The sequence below is a fragment of the Oryctolagus cuniculus genome, chromosome 16 (genome assembly GCF_051225735.1).
Source record: "Oryctolagus cuniculus isolate XC-2025 breed Fujian yellow rabbit chromosome 16, ASM5122573v1, whole genome shotgun sequence".
NCBI classification, from domain to species: Eukaryota; Metazoa; Chordata; class Mammalia; order Lagomorpha; family Leporidae; genus Oryctolagus; species Oryctolagus cuniculus.
Window position 1 is genome coordinate 83,304,027 of NC_142882.1, and position 21,578 is coordinate 83,325,604.

Here is a 21,578-nt window from a genome sequence, read left to right on the forward strand (position 1 = left end):
TACATACCAATCAAAATCCCAAGATGAAAGTTAGTGAAATTAAACTCTATAATATAGTATACTCATATATTAAATCTCAGATAGGCAAGTGACTATGTAAAAATATGTATTTTAAAATAAATGCCAGTATATTATATCTATGAAATTCTTCATGCTCTTTAAGTAATTGGTAATGTAATAGAGTACTTAACAAGTACAAGGCATTGAGCTAAGTGGTTTCCAGGTGTTACAGCATCATGTTCTCACAGCTCCATGAGATAGTTCTGTTGTTACTCTCTTTTTACAGAAGAGAAAATCAAAGCACAGGAAAGTTAAATCATCCAAGGACAGAGAATTAATAAATGCTAGAATGAATTTTATATTAATTAATAAACTTCAGTTTTTGGAGGAGATAAAGGTTAAAAGAATAAATGAGCATATTTCCTCTTTTATTATTCTCCCCATCCATGCACAATTTCCCCTCTTAATAATACCACCTTTTATTAGTGTGGCTTTGTTACATTTGATGATACATTACTATTAACTAAAATCCTTAAACCTAAGTTTACTCTCTGTGCTGTATATTCCATGACTTATGACAAATGCATACTTTCAGTGTTGTAGAGTAGTTTCATGGCCATAACAAAATCACTTGTGCCCTACTGATTCAAACATGCTGCTGAATCCCTGGCAACACTGATCATTTTAATGTCTCTAGAGTTTTGTCTTTTCCAGAAAGTCATGTGGTCAGAATCACAGTATGCAGCCTATTCAGACTAGCTTATTTCACCTAATATTTTGTATTGAAGATGATTCCATGTCTTCTCATAGTTTGGTCACTCATTTTTAAATCACTGAGTGATATTTCATTTCATGGATGTAGCAAATTAATTTATCCATTGAAGGACATATTGCTTGCTTCAAAGTTTGGCAATTGTGAATAAAGCTATTCTAGACATTCGTCTGTCAGGTTTTGTGTGGACTTGATTTTATACTCATATGAGTGGATACTGGCAGCTCTGTAGTAGTTTTCCAGGAATGCCATAAAAAAAGTACCACAATGCCTTGGAAAAATGGAAATGTTCTGAAATCAAGATTTTTTTTTATTTGGGCTCCTATCTTCTGGTGAATTGCTAGCTATTCTTAAACTTCTGAGGTTTGCCAAGATACATCACTTCAATCTCTGTTTTCGTCTTCATCTAGTGATATTCCCTGTGTGTTCACGTCATCATTCTTTTCTTCATGTCCATCTCTGTATATAAATTTCCTTTTGTAATAAGGGCATCCATTGAATAGGATTAGGGCCAACAACTAATGACCTCATTTTAGCTTGATAATGTCTATAAATACCGTATTTCCAAACAAGGTCATACTCTGGGTAACAGGGGGCTAGAACTTCAGTCTATCTTTTGGGGGGGACACAAATCAACCCATAAAAAGTACAGTTCCTAGATGACATTAAGACTATGCCTAATTCATTTAAAACAACTGTTAGATTGTATTGTAAAGTGGCTGTACTATTTTACATTCCTACAAGTGATGAATGAAAGCTCTAGTTTCTCCACATGCCTCTTCAGCATTTGATGTGTTTCAGAGTTTAGCTATTCCAGCAAGTGTACTATGGGTTCTTACTATTGTTTTAATTTTTAATTCCCTTATGACATATGATATTGAGCATCTTATCAAGTTCATTTGCCACCTGTAAACCTTTGATAAGCTGCCTGTTCCCATAATTTGCCCATTTTATAGAGTTGTTTGTTGGCTTATTGTTAAGTTTTAAGAATTCCTTTTATATTCAGATATGATTCCTTTATCAGATATATGTTTTGCAGAGACTTTTCTGAGCCTGTAGCTTGTCCTCTCTTTTCCTAACAGTGCCTTTCGCAAAGTAGAAGCCCTTAATTTTAATGAAGCCCAACATATCAAGTTTTTCTTTCTTGGATCATGTTTTTTGAGTTGCCCTCAAAATTCACCACCAAACTCAAGGTTACCTAATTTCCTCCTATGTCACCTTCTAGAAGATTTACACTTTTCTGTTTTACATTAATGTCTATGATCCATTTTTAGTTAATTTTTCTCAAGGGCATATAGTCTGATTCTAGGTTGGTTTTTTTTTTTTATGTGAATGTGATTCTTCTAGCAACAGTTTTTGGAAGGATTGTCAAATTGTCAAATTGCCTTTACCCCTTTGTCAAAGATCATACAACTCGATTCATGTCACCTAGGTCTACTTCTGAGTTCTTTCTTCTTCTTGATCAGAATGTTCTACATAAGCAATGATACTGATACCTATGAACAAAGATTATTTTATCACTTCCTTTCAAACCTGCATATTTTTATTTATTTATTTTGTCTTCCTGCTTATTACCTCAAAAACACATCATGTGTTTATGACAGTTTAAACATTGTGTTATGCGTTTATCACACACTTTGTAGTTTATTCCTCATAAAAAATACTATGAGGGAGGACACTCTTGCTTCACCTATGTTAGAAATGAGACAAATTTGCTTATTTCTGGCAGAATCATTTTTTTCTGAAAGAATGTTCTAGAAAAAAACACCATATATATGAAAACATTTAATAGTGCTTGGGGCATGGAAGAGACTCAAGTGTTGAGGCATAAAGCCTTTTGACAGTGGAATATATTAGCTAAAAACACGGACTCTATAATCAAAATGAACCTTGAAACAAATACCAGATAAAGATAAAATGTTTCAGACCTTAATAAAAAAAACAAAACGCGGTAACAAGTGATCATGTTTTCCTGAATTAGAGGCATCATTATAAATATCAAATAAGATATCTTATTGACACATGACACAACTACTCTATGAAAGGTGACACTACCACATTAAATTTTCAGAGAATGTCCTTTTAGATTAATTACAATGAGATTATATTAGAGCACAGAAACCTTTCATCAGCACCCATATTTTAATAATTTGTTCATGCAAAAATTCATGAATGAAAGGACTGGTGTTTCTAGAATGATCATACTGAAGATTTTTTTCTCAGATATTACAAAGCATGGCCATTGAAATATATCTCAGGGCATACTAGAAGAACCCTATAGACCCAAACATATGTCTTAGCAGAAGCACAAGGATTATGCCCCTATTCTTGCTGAAGTTTCAACATGAGGATCAAAGAAAAATTTTATTTATGAACCCATTTCTGACCTCCTATCTTTCCATTTGTCAGATAAAAAGGGATGGAATGTGCCGGGGCAGGCGTTAGCCAATTGTGTCCACCCGCAATCTATTAATGTTCAACCTATGAGCTAAGGATGGTCTTTACTGTAACGGTTTTTAAAAAGAATATGAGATACAGACTGTGCCTGGATTTTTAAGCCTAGGATACTAACTAGCTGCTCTTATGGTCAAGTTCAGCCTTTTTTTTTTTTTTTTAATTTTTGACAGGCAGAGTGGACAGTGAGAGAGAGAGAGACAGAGAGAAAGGTCTTCCTTTTTGCCGTTGGTCCACCCTCCAACGGCCGCCGCGACTGTACGATGAAGTAAACAATCAAAAAAGTGAACACAACTTGAAGAATGGGAGAAATGGGGATAAGGAGTTGATATCCAGGATATGTAACAAACTCAATTCAATAACAAAAATACAAATAACCCAATTACAAATAAGCAACAGACCATGTATACAATTCTCAAAAGAAAGCATACAAATGGCCAACATTTCTATGAAAAAAAGGTTCAATATCATTAATCATCAGAAAGTCAAATCAAAACCACAGTGAAATATCATCTCACTGCAGTCAGAATGGTTACTATCAAGAGGTCAAATGAAAATGGGGATAGCAGTGTGGTATGGTGGGTTAAGCCACTGCTTACAATGCCTACATCCCAAACCGAAGTGCTGGTTTGAGTCTCAACTGCTCCACTTTCAATCCAGCTCCCTGATAATGGGCCTGAGAAGGCAACTAAAGATGATTCAAGTGCTTGGGGCCTTGTACCCAGGCAGCAGACAACAGACCAGGATGGAGTTCCAGGCTGCTGGCCTCAGCCTAGTTGGTGAATCAATCAGTGAATGGAAGCTCTCTTTCTTTCCGCATCTGTGTCACCATTTCTTTCTGGTATTCTGCCTTTTGAATAAAAATATAATTTTTTTAAAAAGATAACAAGTTGTGGCAAGGATATGGAGAAGAGGGAACCCCTGCACTTTGTGCAGAAAACACTGCAGGGTTTCTTCAAATAAAAATAAAATTATCATATGATCCAGGAATCTCACTACTGAACATAATCTGTCAAAAAGGGATCTGTTGGGGCCAGTGTTGTGGCACAGCAGGTAAAGCTGCCACCTGCAACACTGGCATCCCATCTGGGCACTAGTTTGATTCCTGGCTACTCCACTTCTAATCCAGCTCTCTGCAAATGCGCTTGGGAAAACAGAAGATGGCCCAAGTGTTTGGGCCCCTGAACCATGTGGGAGACCCAGAAGAAGCTCCTGGCTCCTGGTTTCATTCTGGCCCAGCTAGGTCATTGCAACCACTGGGGAGCAAACCAGCAGATGGAAAATATATATCTATATCAATATCAATACCGATATAGATATTTATCTGTTTCTTCCTTTCTCTCTGTAACCCTGACTTTCAAATAAATAAATATTTTTTAAAAAGCATCTGAACCCCCTTGTTTAGTGCAGCACTATTCACAGTAGCCAATAAATGGAATCAACCTAAACATCCATTGTCGATGGATGCATGGATAAAGGACATGTGATATACACACACACAATGTAACTATTTAGTCATAAAATAGAAGGAAATTCCATCATTTGTAACAACATGAATGTAACTGGAGGACATTATGTTAAGTGAAATAAGCCAGGCAGACAGACAGGTACTACAGGGTCTCACTCACATGTGGAAGCTAAAGTTGATCTCATAGAAGTTGACAGTAGAATGGAGGTTATCAGAACTGAGAACAAGGCAAGAGGAGGACTTGGGGAAGTTTTGTCAATTGGTTACAATTAGATAGGAGAAATAAATTCTGGTATACTATTGTGACTATAGTAGTGTTAATGTTTTGTATATTTGAAAAAAAACTAGAAGAAAGGGTTTTCAATTTTCTCACCACAAAGAAAGGATAAATGTATGAAAAACCAAATATGTTTACCCTGAATTGAACATGACACAATGTATGAGTCAATCAAAATGCCAAATGGTATCCCCATAAATATGTAAAACTATCATGTATCTTTAGAAAAATGGTGATGTGCCATAGCAGGTTAAGCCACAACTTGAGTTTCCTGCAAACCATAGCAGAGTGCTGATCTGAGTGCCAGTTGCCTTAATTCTGATCCACCTCCTTGCTAACAACTCTGGGAAAGCATCAGATGGTGGCTCGGGTACTTGGGCCCCTGCCATCCATCCTGCCAACCAGTGGATGGAAGACATCTGTGTGTGTGTGTGTGTGCTAAGCCAAGTTGTGGCTTAACCTGCTATGGCACATCACCATTTTTCTAAAGATACATGATAGTTTTACATATTTATGGGGATACCATTTGGCATTTTGATTGACTTATACATTGTGTCATGTTCAATTCAGGGTAAACATATTTGGTTTTTCATACATTTATCGTGTGTGTGTGTGTGTGTGTGTGAGAGAGAGAGAGAGAGAGAGAGAGAGATTCTGCCTTTAAGTAAATTAATTAAATAAATCTTTAAAAACTAAGAAAGCAACTTCAGAACTGCAAATACTCTGATTCTGTAAGTCTCCATTAAAACCAAGCAACTTCTCTTCTTGACAAGCACTTGAGCTAAGGTTGACAAAGACTGACAGCCCATCCATTTGGAAGCATACTTCTAACAGATCGAGAGAAAGATTAGTTGGGGAATAAATCAAAACCATCAACTAAAGTTAAGTGTCAGAACCATCAAGTACCTACATCACAATACTTTGTTGCCTTTGGTTTTACCTACTTTTTCTTTAGTTTACACTCCTAGACAACAACTATTTTTATTTCTTCTTTTTTTTTTTTTTTTAAGATTGATTTATTTTCTTGAAAGTCAGAGCTACCCAGAGAGAAGAGAAGAGAAAAATCCATCCACTGATTCACTCCCCAGTTGGCTGCAATGGCTGGAACTGCACCAATTAGAAGCCAGGAGCCAGGAGCTTCTTCCAGGTCTCCCATGCAGGTGCAGGGGCCCAAGGACTTGGGCCACCTTCCACTGTTTTCCCAGGCCAAAGCAGAGAGCTGGATCAGAAGTGGAGCTGCCGAGACTCGAACTGGCACCCATATGGGATGACGGCACTGCAGGCGGCAGCTTTACCTGCTGCGCCACAGCGCCGGCCCCTCTTATTACATTCTTTGAGAGATAATCAAATACTTCTTCAGTGATAACTTCCTGGAATTCCCAAGAAAAATGTGGTCTTGTCTTCCTTTCTGAACACTGTAAACTGCTTTTTGTATGTAAGCTCTATTATAATGTATCATACTGGGTAACTTGGACTACTTCACATTCAGAGGGTCCTTTCTCATCATACATGTACTTCACTACCAACATATTTAATGCTCTATAAAAGCATGATAAATAAATGAGCACACGAAGAGATGTAGATATTATAATGATGACATTATTTTAGCAAAACATGATAACTATTTATACTCTCAGACAGTTTTTGAATGGTAACTTCAATCACACAATTTAAGGTCACATAATTAAAATTTTTTTTTGACAGGCAGAGTGGACAGTGCGAGAGAGAGACAGAGAGAAAGGTCTTCCTTTGCCGTTGGTTCACCCTCCAATAGCCGCCGCGGCCGGCACACTGCGGCCGGCGCACTGCGCTGATCCGATGGCGGGAGCCAGGTGCTTCTCCTGGTCTCCCATGGGGTGCAGGGCCCAAGGACTTGGGCCATCCTCCACTGCACTCCCGGGCCACAGCAGAGAGCTGGCCTGGAAGAGGGGCAACCGGGACAGAATCCGGCGCCCCGACCGGTACTAGAACACGGGGTGCCGGCACCACAGGCAGAGGATTAGCCTAGTGAGCCGCGGCGCCGGCCCAGAATTAAATTTTTTAAAATCTTTTAGGTAATGTAAAACTCTAAATAAAAAATGTCTTCTGAGGGGCCGGTTCTGTGGCACAGCAGGTAAAGCAGCAGCCTGCAATGCTAGCATGCCATATGGGTGCCGGTTCAAGACCTGGTTGCTCCACTTCCCATCCAGCTCTCTGCTGTAACCTGGGAAAGCAGTAGAAGATGGCTCAAGTCCTTGGGTCCCTGCACCCACATGGGAGACCCGGAAGAAGCTCCTGGCTTCAGATCGGCATAGCTCTGGCTGTTCCGACCATCTGGGGACTGAACCAGCCGATGGAAAACCAACCTCCTTCCCTCCCTCCCTCCCTCCCTCCTTCTCTCTCTCTCTCTGCCTTTCTGTACCTCTGTCTTTCAAATAAATAAAAATAAATCTCTAAAAAAAGTCTTTAGAGTTCACTTCATGTGATCCCCCCATTATAAGTACATAGACTAGGCATTGAAATTTTGAACCACAAAAATGCAGTGAAAGAGAGAGGGCAGGAAGGAGAGGAGGGAAGAAGAAGAAAAGAAATGCTATTCGTGGAGGACTGTAAAAATGAGTGTCATTCCACCAACATGAGCACTTCATGAGAGAAGGGACCTCAATATCCACGAGTGCTGGATCAGTTCCTGACACAGAATTAGTTTGCAAGACACATTTGCTCATTCATTTGAAGGGTGGATGCATTAAGTAACGGACATGAGGATGCAATGTGTGGTGGGAAGCCCAATGCAGACTGAGTTTTGATTTTTTAAGATAAATACTAGACATCCAGATTTTTCAATACATGTAATTTTTTAAAATATTTGCACATTTAAATGCAGGGTGAAAAAAGAAAACAAAAATATGTAGACTGAACCAAACTTACCAAATGCAGCTCATGGGCTACAAGTTTATAAAGTCAGATAAAACAAGTAGAAGAAATGGAAATGTGTGCGATTCTACGAATCATAGAAAAATCTTTCTTTAGGTTATGAGCGAATTTTTCAGCAACTGTATACATGATACAAATATTTTGTATATGTAGAACCAATTCATCCTAGAACACCTATTTGAACTTGACAATCTCTTTTCCAGGGCATCTTTCTTCTATCATTGGGTCACTTTCAGAGCCAGTCACTTCTTCCTCAATCTGACAGGTAAAAAAAATGGTTACTGTAAGAAGAATTTGAATACGATACCCCATTTCAAACATTTCCTTACACTAGATTCTTTTTAACATTTTGTTTCATTAACCACAATGTTAAGGACGAGATTTGCCATGAAATGTTTGTGTGTTATCTGTTAGGACTGAGAACTGCATTCCGGTTTGCTGATTCCCAGATTGATTAATCAGGAAGGACAAATTAATTTTTGAGCTCAACTCATGGTTTCCCTTGGAATTTAGCTTGAAGTGTCAGTCTATCCTTAATGGATTTTTAAGCTGGGCAAAAATATGAAATGTTGAGAATATCATTCAATCTTTTCTTAAGTGGCTGTCAAGTCCTCTCTTTGGAAAGCTTTCCAAGGGGGAATGTGATGTCTCAAGTAAATGAGACAAAGCATTATCAAAACAGGCCCAAGGATTTTTATTTACTAGAGATAGCTGGTAAAGGAAAAGGAAAAGATAGACCTGTCCTTTTACATTCTTTTGAATGAGTTTTTCATGTAGTACAATTATACAGGAAAATGAAGTTGGTGCTCCCAGGGGTTGCTGGAAACTCCAGGGTCCTTTACATTAGAGACAATACACTGAGATAATTGACTGAATTTTTGACTTTTTCAGGATATTTTCCCATTACTTATGTTCAAATTGTCCAAAAAATGCATAAAGCATACAGAAAAAAGCTCAATTAAAAAATCCTCTGACAATTAAAAAAATAATTACCAATTATAAAAAAAAAACCTATTGCAAGTTACTAAGGGAAATGGTATATATAGAAAATATCAGAATAATTTCAGTTGAAAATTTTCTTGAAGACACTAAGAGCCTCCAGATCCCTATGATTTTATACTACCTGAATAGTGACTTTATTCCACTTTACACAGTTTTAGCAAGTGGAGTTAGAAGGCTTTCGTTTTCATTTTGCATATGATTAGAACAAAGAAATTTGAGGCCTAAGTCTTCATGTAATATTCTCTCAAAGATTTAGTTCCACAAAAATGAGAGAAATTTAAATGAATTATAACTAGCATTCAAAGAAAAATAATCGAAAGGGAGAGGAGTAATAACATTGGCTGGACAGATGGCAAACCTAAGTATTTCAAGATTAAGAAGGGAATTTAAAAGGTCCTTTGAGATCGGTTAGTCGGGTGTTTTTTTTTTTTTTCAATCAGTACACCGATTCCTTTGATTTTTAACGGACATAAAACTGCGGTGGGCAGTTTGGTAGAGACTGTAACATCCACTCAGAGCAGCATATCCTTCTCCACACTTAGCGTTTCACTACGGGGAAAGCATCCAAAATGTTCCTCCTAGTTTTTTTAGAAAAAAAATACAGTATATCCTCATTAACTAGCCACACCACTGTGCAATAGAATAGCAGCACTTCTTACTCCTATCTGGCCACACTCGAATGCCCATTACATAACCAGTTCCCAGGCCCTTTCCCCGCCCTCCCCTATTCTCCCATTGGCATAGCTAGAACCATTATTTTCTCAACCTCTAGGAGATAAACTATTAAAGTCTTAGGTTGACAAAGATACAAATCTACCCAAAACATCACCCTCATGTTTCTCAGTTTGAACACTGGTTTGGCTGTGTTGGGTTCTGTCGCTCCCCGTCTTCGTGGAGGAACGACACAGGACCCTGCGCTGTTCTTTTGTCTGCTCGGCCCTCCCCGGGTTTGCTGCTGGTTCTTCCCGGGTTGGCTACCGACCCTTCCACCTCCGTGGAAGGGCGGTTCCCCCTAGCCACTTTCCCCACTTCCGCGGGGGAGCGGCACACCGCTGGCCGGCTCTCTCAGGGGCTGCTCAGATGTTCCTCAGGTGTTCCTCTTAGATGTTCCTGGTGCATGTTGTCTCTCTCCTCCTTTATAGTCCTCTTCCACCAATCCCAACTCTGCTACCCACACGCCGAGTACGCTGCTCTCCTCCAATCAGAGTCAGCTCCTGCTGCTTATTGGTTGAACTGGAGGCAGCTGTGTAGAAGCTGTTTCCTCCTCTCCCAGTGCCATATTGTGGGAGAGCAGATGCATAGAATAAGTCTTAATTCCAGTAACTTAGTCTAGTCCGAGTTGCTCCCAGTTGCTCCCCACAGGGTTCCAGTACTGGTTCAAGGAATTAACCCAAGTCTGAAATGGGGTGTTATACAGGTCCATTCTACATCATAAGAGTTAATTAGGAAAAATGATGAGCTGTGAGAATTTGAGATAAAAATATGGTCTATTTAAAATTGCAAATTAACAAAGTAAAAAGTAGGAAAACACTTGCAATTGAAAAATTCTTTTCTATATTTCCTCATGCACCCTGTATTTTTCTTACATATTTCTGTGGGGAGAGGGGTGCAATCACTGATAGGCAGGGCTTCCACATGCACACAGCACATTTTCACCTTCCAAATGGGTCTCATAGTGATTTCTGAAGTTCATCAATACATACATATTACAACCATAATAAACCCTGGGGAAGACTAAACACCGGGATGTGTTGACTAATAGATTCCAAAGCACATCCTAATTATCTGCCATTATTTTCAGATTCTTTCCAGTTTTCATAACTGAATCTCAGAAATAGCTGTGATCAAGTTGGCCTCAACGTTTCTCTTCCAGCTTGATTAAGCTTTAGACAGGCTTTGAAAGGAGCGGCCGAGAGCCGCCATAAAATGGTCTTAATAAAACAGTCCTGGGAAATGGGGAGTAAACTAAGTTCACAGAGAAAGCAGATAGCTACTAGCCAGAGATAAGGGCTACTACCCAGAGATAAGGGCTACTACCCAGAGATAAGGGCGACAGAACATCCTGGTATGCACCTAAGCCCCCTCCCCTGTGCTTGTTCAAGCTTAACAAAGAAACCGCGAGACATGTAGGGCACGTAGCCACCCCTTTCTGCTCTTCAAGGACCCCCTCCCCATATCCAAGCTAAGACACGTAGGGCACGTAGCCCCCTGTTTCTCCTCCTCCTCGACGACCTCCTCCCCTTGTAGTTGCCCAATAAACTTACGCCACCCTATAGTATGTTAATTTTGTGGTTTTGCCCTTTAAAAACTGTGTAAAATGATTGTTCGGGGCTCCTCTCGCTTGCTCGCTGCTTGCAGCAGTAGAGGGCCCATTTGCGCAAATGAAATAAATAAAATTACCTCGTGCTCTATTGCATCGTCTGGTCTGGAGTCTGTGTTTCTGGGGTCGTCACAAGAGGACACCGCTTTTGGGGTCCTACATTTGGGGGCTCGTCCGGGATTTGGGGGACCCCAGACTCCCACACTCCATCGGCCTGACGGAGGTAAGTTTGCTTACTTGTGTATTATTGTAATTGTGGTTTGTACTGTTTGTCTTTGTCTGCCAGGGCGACGTGGAATCCGTCCTGGGGCGGTTTGTACTGTTTGTCTTTGTCTGCCAGGGCGACGTGGAATCCGTCCTGGGGCGCCTGTACAGGCTCAGTATTGACTGGACCAGTGGGGGAGACAGACGTGTCCTGAGACCCCTGGTTCAACCCTGGAGGACGCTCCAGTGGTGGTCTGGGAAGGAGGGAAAGAGGGAATTTCCCTTCTTCCAGGGGAGAGCCTGGCCAGATGGCCGCTCCCTTCTGATAGTTTCGGTTTTGTCTAGGTCTGTTGCCGCTCGGCTTGTGATTTGTGTTCTGTGTGTCACTGTTTTTGTTGTCCTTTATTTCTTACTGTCTCCCCCATCTGTTTTTATTGTTGTGTTTGATTGCTAGATGTATACTTGTATGAAAAATGTGTATTGTATTCTTATGATGTGTTAATTATGTCTACTTCTCAATGCAACTCTAGGGCCAAATGTAAGGACAAATTTTTGGAATGGAGAGGCTTGTACCTAGATTTGGCTCTGGTAACCAAGAAACTTTGCTGCCGAATGACCTTCTCCTGCTCCTTGGGAGCCTGGCCAGTTCCCAGGGAGGAGGATAAAGGAATGTTTTCTGATAAACAGGTGGGCATGCTTCATGTCTCGGCTCTCTGGCCAAGACCCGAGATGGGACGCACTGCTTGCCTAAAATCTTGGCAATGAGCCACCCTTGTCCTTGGGGGCTTTAAGGGGGAGCCGGAGCAAGCCTCTGCTGCTGCTGTTTCGTTTCGGGGGGAACACGCAGTCAAGCTGAATGTTAAATGTGCCCGTGATGATTACTAATAATGTTTAATTCTCAGTATGGTTCCTTCTCCGGAGCTGTGTGAAGATTGCCTAGTGATGCCCACAGTACTGTAAATTCTACAAAACATAAGTACAACGTGGACATGATCAATTGGCTACTGTGACTGAGGTGTTCTGTGACAGTCCCTTTAATGAGAAATTAACAAAATGGATTAATAACAGGACATTCAGGACCTGACACTCTGCTTGGTATGTCATTACAAAAATCATCAAGGAGGGCTATGCCTGATAAATGAGGGTGCTATAAATGTGGGCAACAGGGACATGTACAAAAATTGTCCAGAAGTCAAAAATAAGGCTCTTCCTGGGATTTGCTTCCAGTGCTAAAGGGGAAGGCATTGGGCCAATAAATGTCACTCCAAAACTGATAAAGAAGGTAATTCATTAAAAAACAGAGTTCAGGAAACTGGAAGCGGGGCCAGCCTCAGGCCCTCCCTACAGGGATCAGTGGACCATCTTGCTATAGTATCATTAAAGCAATGGAGCCATGTTTATTGCAACATTCTGTTAATCTATGCTCCTTTACCATCTTTCCTGTAAATAATTTTAGTGTGCACTACAAGGCTTGCAGCGTATTTCTTGTGGATTAAACTAAAAGTAACTAAGTCTGTGCACAGCAGACAGCTGAAAAGTAATTTACTGTCACAAATTGGCATAGTTGGCAGGATCCGCAAGTATGCAAAGCAATGCCTTTCTTTAAAAGAAAAACTGAAGTTGCATGTGTAACCTGTGATGTTCCTGGCTGGAAAGACCTTCAGTTCGCCTGTTTGGTGAAGGAATGGGCTCTCTGCTCAGAATCGAGTGAGAATTGGGATGGCAAGTTACAGAGTGCACAGCCTCCACAAGTTATTGAGGTTTTGCTATCAGTGCCGGTGGAAAAGGGGGATGAACTATAGGCTTTGGGGAGGTGAGAATGGATTTTGTTATCTGCATACTGATGCATGTGTAAGCAATTGGAAAAATAAGTACAGGATAAATGTAAATTGGGAAAAAAATGCTGCCCTTTGGAGTCAAACTGCTAGGTAGTGGTAAAAAAATTATATCAAGCTTCTGTACTGCTGCCAGGGCCAACTAAGGTTATTCAGTGTAAACAATACAGAATTCCAGGTGAATATGAGGAAATATCTAAAACAGTAAAAAAAAATTATCTTAGTGCTGGAGTGATGATTCCCATAATCACTAAAAGGAATTATCTAATTTGGCATGTTAAGAAATCAGATGAAACCTGAAAAATGACTGTGGATTACAGGGAATTAAACAAAGTTACTCTCCCATTGACTGCTACAGTCCCAGATACCATCATTTTGATGTAAAAGGTCACAAACACAAAAGCGTGTTCTTGATAAGGAAAGTTAAAAGAAAGAGATACTTTTAAAAAGATATAATTTGTAAAAATTGTTTATCTTAATGGCTGGTTTATACTGGAATAAAAAAAAAAAAGAGGGGGGGAGAAGAGAAAGGTTTGAGCAAGTTACAGAAGGTGTGAGAAAGTCGCAAAATGTTATGGGAAGAAGAAATCTTTGGTTGTTTTCTTTGACATAAAATCAAAATCTGATCCTCTGTTAAAGCAATGAGTTAAAGTAATCTATTATGTTCTCTTGATGTCTCTGTTAAATTCTAACTGCTTAAAAACAGCTGTAAAAAGAGCAGTGTTAAAATAGAGGGATCCTATCACCAATCAATGGAATGGACCTGATCCAGTACTGGTATGGGACAAGGGCTCCTAAGGGATGGGTTTTTCCATGTAACCAACATGCCTTTACATCATTAGCCTCTGATAACTTCTGCAATTGCTCCCTGGGCCATGTGGCCCTGATGCTAACATCTGTATTTACAGCAGCGGATAGAGTACGTCAGTGGTGTGCTTTACCTGAAGACTACTATAACAATCATCCTAATAGGAGAGGACACTGCCCTTGCCATGGCTGCATCAGTAGTAAGTGTTCCTGGACTGGCTTTTGGAAATAATCGTGGACTATGAAGGCTTACATGTTTGGTGACCAAAGCAATCAATCTTACTGCTACTGTGCTATCCAATATAGCCAAAGAATTGCATCAAGTTCACTCAGGAGTGCTTTTAAGCCATGCAGCTAACAATTACTTGCTGTTAAAAAAAAATCATATAACTTGTAAATCTGTACCTGGGGGATGTTATTTTAACATTACTAACAATGTGCCATATATAGAGTCTGTTATTGATAAACTTAAGAGTAAAATGCAACATATGTTTATTACTAACCCACTATTCATTTAAGGGGTTTCAATGGATTCATTGGTTATTAATGTTGGCTGGACTGCTACTGCTTTTCCCACTTTGTATGGGATGTCTTCCGTGTGTTCTGCATTTTATGCTGACTTCCCTATAGTATGAATGGACTGAGATTCATCATTTAAAACTTCGTACCAAGCCTCCTTTGTAATCAAAATAATTGATATTTGGCTGTATGTTTCATCTCTCACCTAATGTTGGGCTGGAATGGTACTCAAAGACGGGTAAGACGCTCAGCATCCTGTACCAACCTAAGACAGGGCTCTAGGCCAAGCTGCCAGAGTTACCGATGACGGGTAAGGACAGAGATGACTGAGGGCAACCTAAGACAGAGGCCATTCTCAATTTAATAAAAAAAAAAAAGGAGGAGATGTGGGGACCCATGGCTGGCCATGGGCCCACATGCTAAGGCCTGGCTTGCTGATCATTGGCATTAGTCCTCATGCAACAGTATCAAGCCCTGGCCACCAGTGACCGTATTGAAACCCCTCATTAACGGCACACAATTTTAGGATTAAAATTAGTTCAAAGAGAAAATGGGGGAATGAAAGGAGCGGCCGAGAGCCGCCATAAAATGGCCTTAATAAAACAGTCCTGGGAAATGGGGAGTAAACTAAGTTCACAGAGAAAGCAGATAGCTACTAGCCAGAGATAAGGGCTACTACCCAGAGATAAGGGCTACTACCCAGAGATAAGGGCGACAGAACATCCTGGTATGCACCTAAGCCCCCTCCCCTGTGCTTGTTCAAGCTTAACAAAGAAACCGCGAGACATGTAGGGCACGTAGCCACCCCTTTCTGCTCTTCAAGGACCCCCTCCCCATATCCAAGCTAAGACACGTAGGGCACGTAGCCCCCTGTTTCTCCTCCTCCTCGACGACCTCCTCCCCTTGTAGTTGCCCAATAAACTTACGCCACCCTATAGTATGTTAATTTTGTGGTTTTGCCCTTTAAAAACTGTGTAAAATGATTGTTCGGGGCTCCTCTCGCTTGCTCGCTGCTTGCAGCAGTAGAGGGCCCATTTGCGCAAATGAAATAAATAAAATTACCTCGTGCTCTATTGCATCGTCTGGTCTGGAGTCTGTGTTTCTGGGGTCGTCACAAGAGGACACCGCTTTTGGGGTCCTACAGCTTCACCCAGATTCTGCTAGCTAATCCCCATGACCTCCCTTCTCTTATTTATTGTAGCAAACTGTTCACTCTAAATCTTCCCTCTGCCTCGTTGAGATGTAAATCTTTAAAAAAGCCACCTGACAGTGTCATAATGCAGGGCTCTTTTTCAAGGAGCAGGAGGCTCTCCCTCTGATGTGTAATTATCAAGGAAGAACTGGATCTCCTGGTGTCTGTGGGAGCCTAGGAACCCACCCTCCTTGTTTCCCTATCCAAGCTATAAAGCTACCTCTTGTCACAAGCATACAAGCAGGTTCACTTTTCCTCTGGGTGCCATGGATAGCAAACATACATGGCTTATGTCTTTCCTCTCACCTCAGGGATTAAAAATGTCCCCACCCTTTTCCAGTTGACTCCAGCCTACATTATGCTCTCTCTCCTTTAATGCAATAGCTTTAAATAAAATCTTCTTTACTTGTGTAACTTTGTCTTGTGCCATTTTTGTTTTGAACTCATGAATATGTTTGGGATAAAAAATTGTTTTTTGGATTTGCAATCACAATATGGCACACCATATAGAACAACATTGGATAAAGGCAGAAGCAGAAGTTATCCTTTGAGAAAAGGTTGCTATCATGTAAATTAGCTTGGAGCTTAGAATTGTTCACTTAAAATAAGGCTAAATGTAATTGGTCATGGGAAAGGAACATTTTTATGGAAAATTCTAACAGTGCCCTAAAAAGTTAGTACTGTCTTTTCTAGACCTTCAAAACTCACTCATCACATGGCCAACAGCTAGAGCTTTGACAACACGAAAGAACACCAAAGAAAATGTTGGCATTTGGTTAAAGAGAGGAGGTTGGTTGGCTTCAGGTTTTTCCTGTTTGTTCTGTTTTGTTTTGTTTTTAATTTATTTGACAGATAGAGTTAGACAGTGAAAGAGAGACACAAAGAGAAAGGTCTTCCTCCCATTGGTTCACCCCCTAAATGGCTGCCACCGCCTGCACTGCGCCAATCCGAAGCCAGGAGCCAGGAGCTTCTTCCCAGTCTCCCATGTGGGTCCAGGGACCCAAGCACTTTGGCCATCCTCCACTGCCTTCCCAGGCCACAGTAGAGAGCCGGACTGGAAGAGGAGCAACTAGGAATAGAACCCGTCACCCATATGGGGTGCTGGTGCTGCAGGCAGAAGATTAACCAAGACAGCCACAGTGCTGGCCCCATCCTTTTTTTTTTTTTTTTTTTTTTTTTATGAGACTTCCCTACTTGTTGACTGAAATGAGAACATCCAGGTGAAAACAAATACTACATTTATTTTAATAAATTTAAACATGAAGTTTACTCTTACTATCCTTTCATTATCATATTTAATAAATTATAGTCCCATGTAATTTGTTCATAAAAAGTTACCTGGCATATACACTGGTCTGTGAAAGCACAGGGCATAGTAGTATGTTAATATATCAGGGTTCCCATAATTGTAGTTTTATATGGTCCTACAAATGAGTGTGCTCATGTACTACATGCCTGATGTATTTCCTAAACATAATTCCAAGTCATTTTTAAATTATGTTTTAAAGCACACATACTTTAAGTGAAATGCCACATAGTACAACTTCATCACTAAATCTTGGCAGTATGACCACTTAAAAACCATCTAACTTTTCTTCTTTTTTTTTTAACTGATATAGAGGATCATAATTTGCGATTGAAGACCATGTGTGATTAATATCCATCATTATAAGATATGGCTGAATTAAAATCAATAGCCCTTTTATTTGCAGTAGCTACCTCTCATGCCTTAATCACTGATTTAGTAGTTAATTGAGAATATCCTAGTTAATGATGTGATAGAGCTCTGAGGAATGTTGAATGAATCCGAGATTCTTCTCCCACAGAAACAATATTCCCAACTGCATGTGGTGGATCCAGCAGCAGGATAATTGGAATGGGTGATGGAATCCAGTGGTTCAGTGATTTCTCTCAGCCACACAGTCATCCACAACTTATGTACCAAATGATGTTTTGGAATTTGTTGATCTTAGTGACAATTCTGAGCAACAGAACCCTTTTTATTAAAAAAAAAAAAATACATCATCCGTAGAACTCCTAAATTTGCAGTGAGTTTGCAGGCATAATTTATTATAGGGCATCCTTCAGTTCCCACTTTCTAAGTCAACCTGTCTTTTGCTTAATTTCTCCCGGATTCTCTGCTGCTCTCTGCTTACTTGCTGAGACAATTGTTCCTAGGAAGGGAATTGCAAATGGCTCTTTTGCAAAATTCAGCATCTGAACTCATCTGTGTTAGTCTCCTTTTTGCTAATTTAAGATTCGCTGCCCTTCCTGGACTGTACAGGAGGACTGAACATTTCCAATGTGTACCATTTCAAAGAAAAATGTGGCTTCCTTCAGAAGAAAATATCTTGTAGAAGACAAAAGAGGAAGGAAGATAACATTCATTGAAACCCAAAGTTGTCACCTGTTGCTGTAAGTATTTCAGATACAATATACTTAATTCTGACAAGCAAGATGAGAAGCATTTATCATTATTTTCATATTTTACACGAAGAAACTAAGGTTCATAGATGTTTGGAAACTTGCCAAGACACCAACTGCTCGTTAATAATGAAAACAGGAATTTGAAATACAACTTCATATCCATGCTTTCTCCCCAATGATGTGATACATAGATAAGATAATCTATTTGGAATTTAAAAAATCAAGGTTGAAAAATGTGTTTTGAATTCAGTACACCTCAATGCAAAGTCAAACGTGTTCAGGTTGCAGCTCTTGACATGCACTGCACAGTGTAAAACTGACCTCTGGGGTGTCGCAGGAAAGTCACTGGGAGCAACAGAATCAAGCGCTAAAGGAAACTGCAAATGGATTCAATATATTATGCTGCATTCCTTTAAAGGGCATATCTTTGCAAAATTGTCTTTTCAGTTATTGCCGGGATGAAAAGCAAGTACTAGGAAAATGTGGGGGGGGGGGGTAGTGGGGGGGTGTCAGAGAGAGAGAAAGAGATAAACTAAACTAAGAGTCCTGGTGGTATCCAGTCTGTGTCTCCTATCTGAGAAAACCTGCAAGGTTCAATGCATATATACCATTAATAATTATACTTATCTAAAAACCAAATGAAGTATCAATCGTGTATATTATTTTCTTTAAACATCTACCCCACTGGGACATAAGTATTAATCCATTTATTCATTGGACTCTACTGCTTAATAAATAAAACTTCTAAGTATGTCTTTAGGTCTTAAGACATTGTGAAAATACGACTGGGACAGGAAGGACTCAGTGAAACTAAAAATCTTGGGTATCTTCCAAACACGTCACATCCTCCTGCCCTGCAATGAAATTCTTGGATTTTAACATAGAATTTAACCATGTGAGTAAACCTGCAATGCATGAAGATTTTTCTAACCATGTTTCAGTCTGTTGTATTTTATTTTATTTTATTATTATTATTTTTTTTTTTTTTTGACAGGCAGAGTGGACAGTGAGAGAGAGAGACAGAGAGAAAGGTCTTCCTTTGCCGTTGGTTCACCCTCCAATGGCCGCCGCGGCCGGCGCGCTGCGGCTGGCGCACCGCACCGATCCGATGGCAGGAGCCAGGAGCCAGGTGCTTTTCCTGGTCTCCCATGGGGTGCAGGGCCCAAGCACCTGGGCCATCCTCCACTGCACTCCCGGGCCACAGCAGAGGGCTGGCCTGGAAGAGGGGCAACCGGGACAGAATCCGGCGCCCCGACCGGGACTAGAACCCGCTAGGCGGAGGATTAGCCTAGTGAGCCGCGGCGCCGGCAGTCTGTTGTATTTTAAAGTTAAGGTCAAATCATCTCATGGAAGATTAGGTTTAAAAGAAATACTTATTTCAAAGCATTTTTAAAAACTTGTATACAAAAAGTCTTAAAGCAGTCCATGAGACATTTTTATTATGAAAACAAAAGCCTGGATTTCAATATTTTGCATCAAATATTCAATTCCCTCTTCCACAAACTTTATGAAATATCCTCATATGATTAAGCCTCTTGAGGCTGTGAATTTACCTTCTGAGCTGGACTCTTCACTCAGTGCTGTAAGTGTGGGTTTTGTCTCCCTTCCGAACCCACTCTCTCATCTAAGAGTTGCCAACAACGCCTTCAATTTTATCTCACCCTCAATATGCACTATCAGGATACTCGAGTCCCAGATACTCTCTCCAAGGCTAACTTACTATTTAGCCAGGGTTCATATAGATTCTCTTTGGGTAACATTTGCTCTCTCTCCCAACTGACGCTGCACCCCCAGGTTTTTATCTGTTTGCCCACAGATTCAAGTCTAATCTCTCCCAAACACAAATCTAATCCATCCATCTACCTCCATCCGTGGTCTTCAAGATTCCCTGTTGCCTACAGAATAAAGCCCAAGCAACTCAAGGCCCTTCATTGCAGAGCCAAACACCAATTAGAGCTCTGCAAATTTAAGGAAGTTTCTTATCCTCTCCATGCCTCATCTGAACACCGGAAAAACAATAAAACCACCAGGGAATGATGGCTGTAGAAAGTTAATGAGTTAGGATAAATAAAGTACTTAGAATAGTAGTTAGTACAGAGTAAATGCTGTTTATGTATTAGATTACTGCTACCACTCACACTCTCCTGACTTCAATAAACAGAACAGCGTGGTACTCTCTGAACAAGTCCCACATTTGTACATTTCCCCTACACTTGAATTTTCTTTACAAATTATCTCCAATCCAATCCAATCCAACTGTGAAAATTCTTTCAACTCATCAAAAGCCTTCCTGTGAATCTCCTCTTTACCTCAACCCTGTATGAAAATTCATTTCTATCACCCATTATGTTGGTTATTCTCAACTTTGTATGGCTGTCATCTCATTTTCTTAATGATCCAATCAGAACTTATAAGCAAACGCTTCTTTGTTGGCTGGTCTATTTCGAGTATCGGTCACCTGGTACACACTGATTACAATGTCTGGTATACCACTGATTGAAAATACTAATTATAAGTTGAGTAAATCAGGGGATGGGTATGTATCTGGTCTCAAATAGAGATTTCCTTTTCTTGTTATATATATCACAGCCTATTTTACTGGTCCAAATGCCATTTCTGTTTAATAATGTTCATTCTGTTGATACAATTGCATTAAGTGACTATGATACAGATATGTAGCTTCAGTTTATTAAATTACAGTAGAAAATAGATAATGAAATGCAACACAATACTTGTTAGACCTGTTCATTTTATCATGGGTGATATAAAGAGTAGATTAAATTCATTAAATCTATTTCACATTGATAGTTTCTGTGTAAATATGTATATATAATACCACCAGAGACATTTGAAAAATCTTTAAGAATTTGTGGGCTGCTATACAAGCTGAGCTAAAAAATATGACTTTTGTTTTTAGCGTCTGTATGTTTTCTCCATAAACAAATTTCCAGACAAGTTACTGGATGTGTTTGTTTTCAGAGTGAATACAATGAATCAGCAGAGGAATTTGCATAGGAACTGGAGTGTAAAAATATTATATTTAATATAATTAACAACCAAAAAAGTAAAATAGTATTTAGAGACCCATAAATACACAATGAAACCATAAAAAAAAAACCCACAGGAGGATAAACACAAAACGCAGTGTGGTGTTCCTCTGGGGGTGGCAGAGCCATGGGGTGTGGGGCCCACAGGAGGGGCTGAGGGTTCCCACGGATGCTGCACTTGTTCAGGAGGTGTGCTGGGGTCAGGAAGATGCCTGCTCTGCTCAAAGACACACATTTTCTGATCTTCAGCCACATGTATTAATACATTACCAAATTAAAAGATAAATTTAAAACTACTGTAAAATAAAAAAGAAATAAGAGGAGGAGCATGAGAAGGAAAA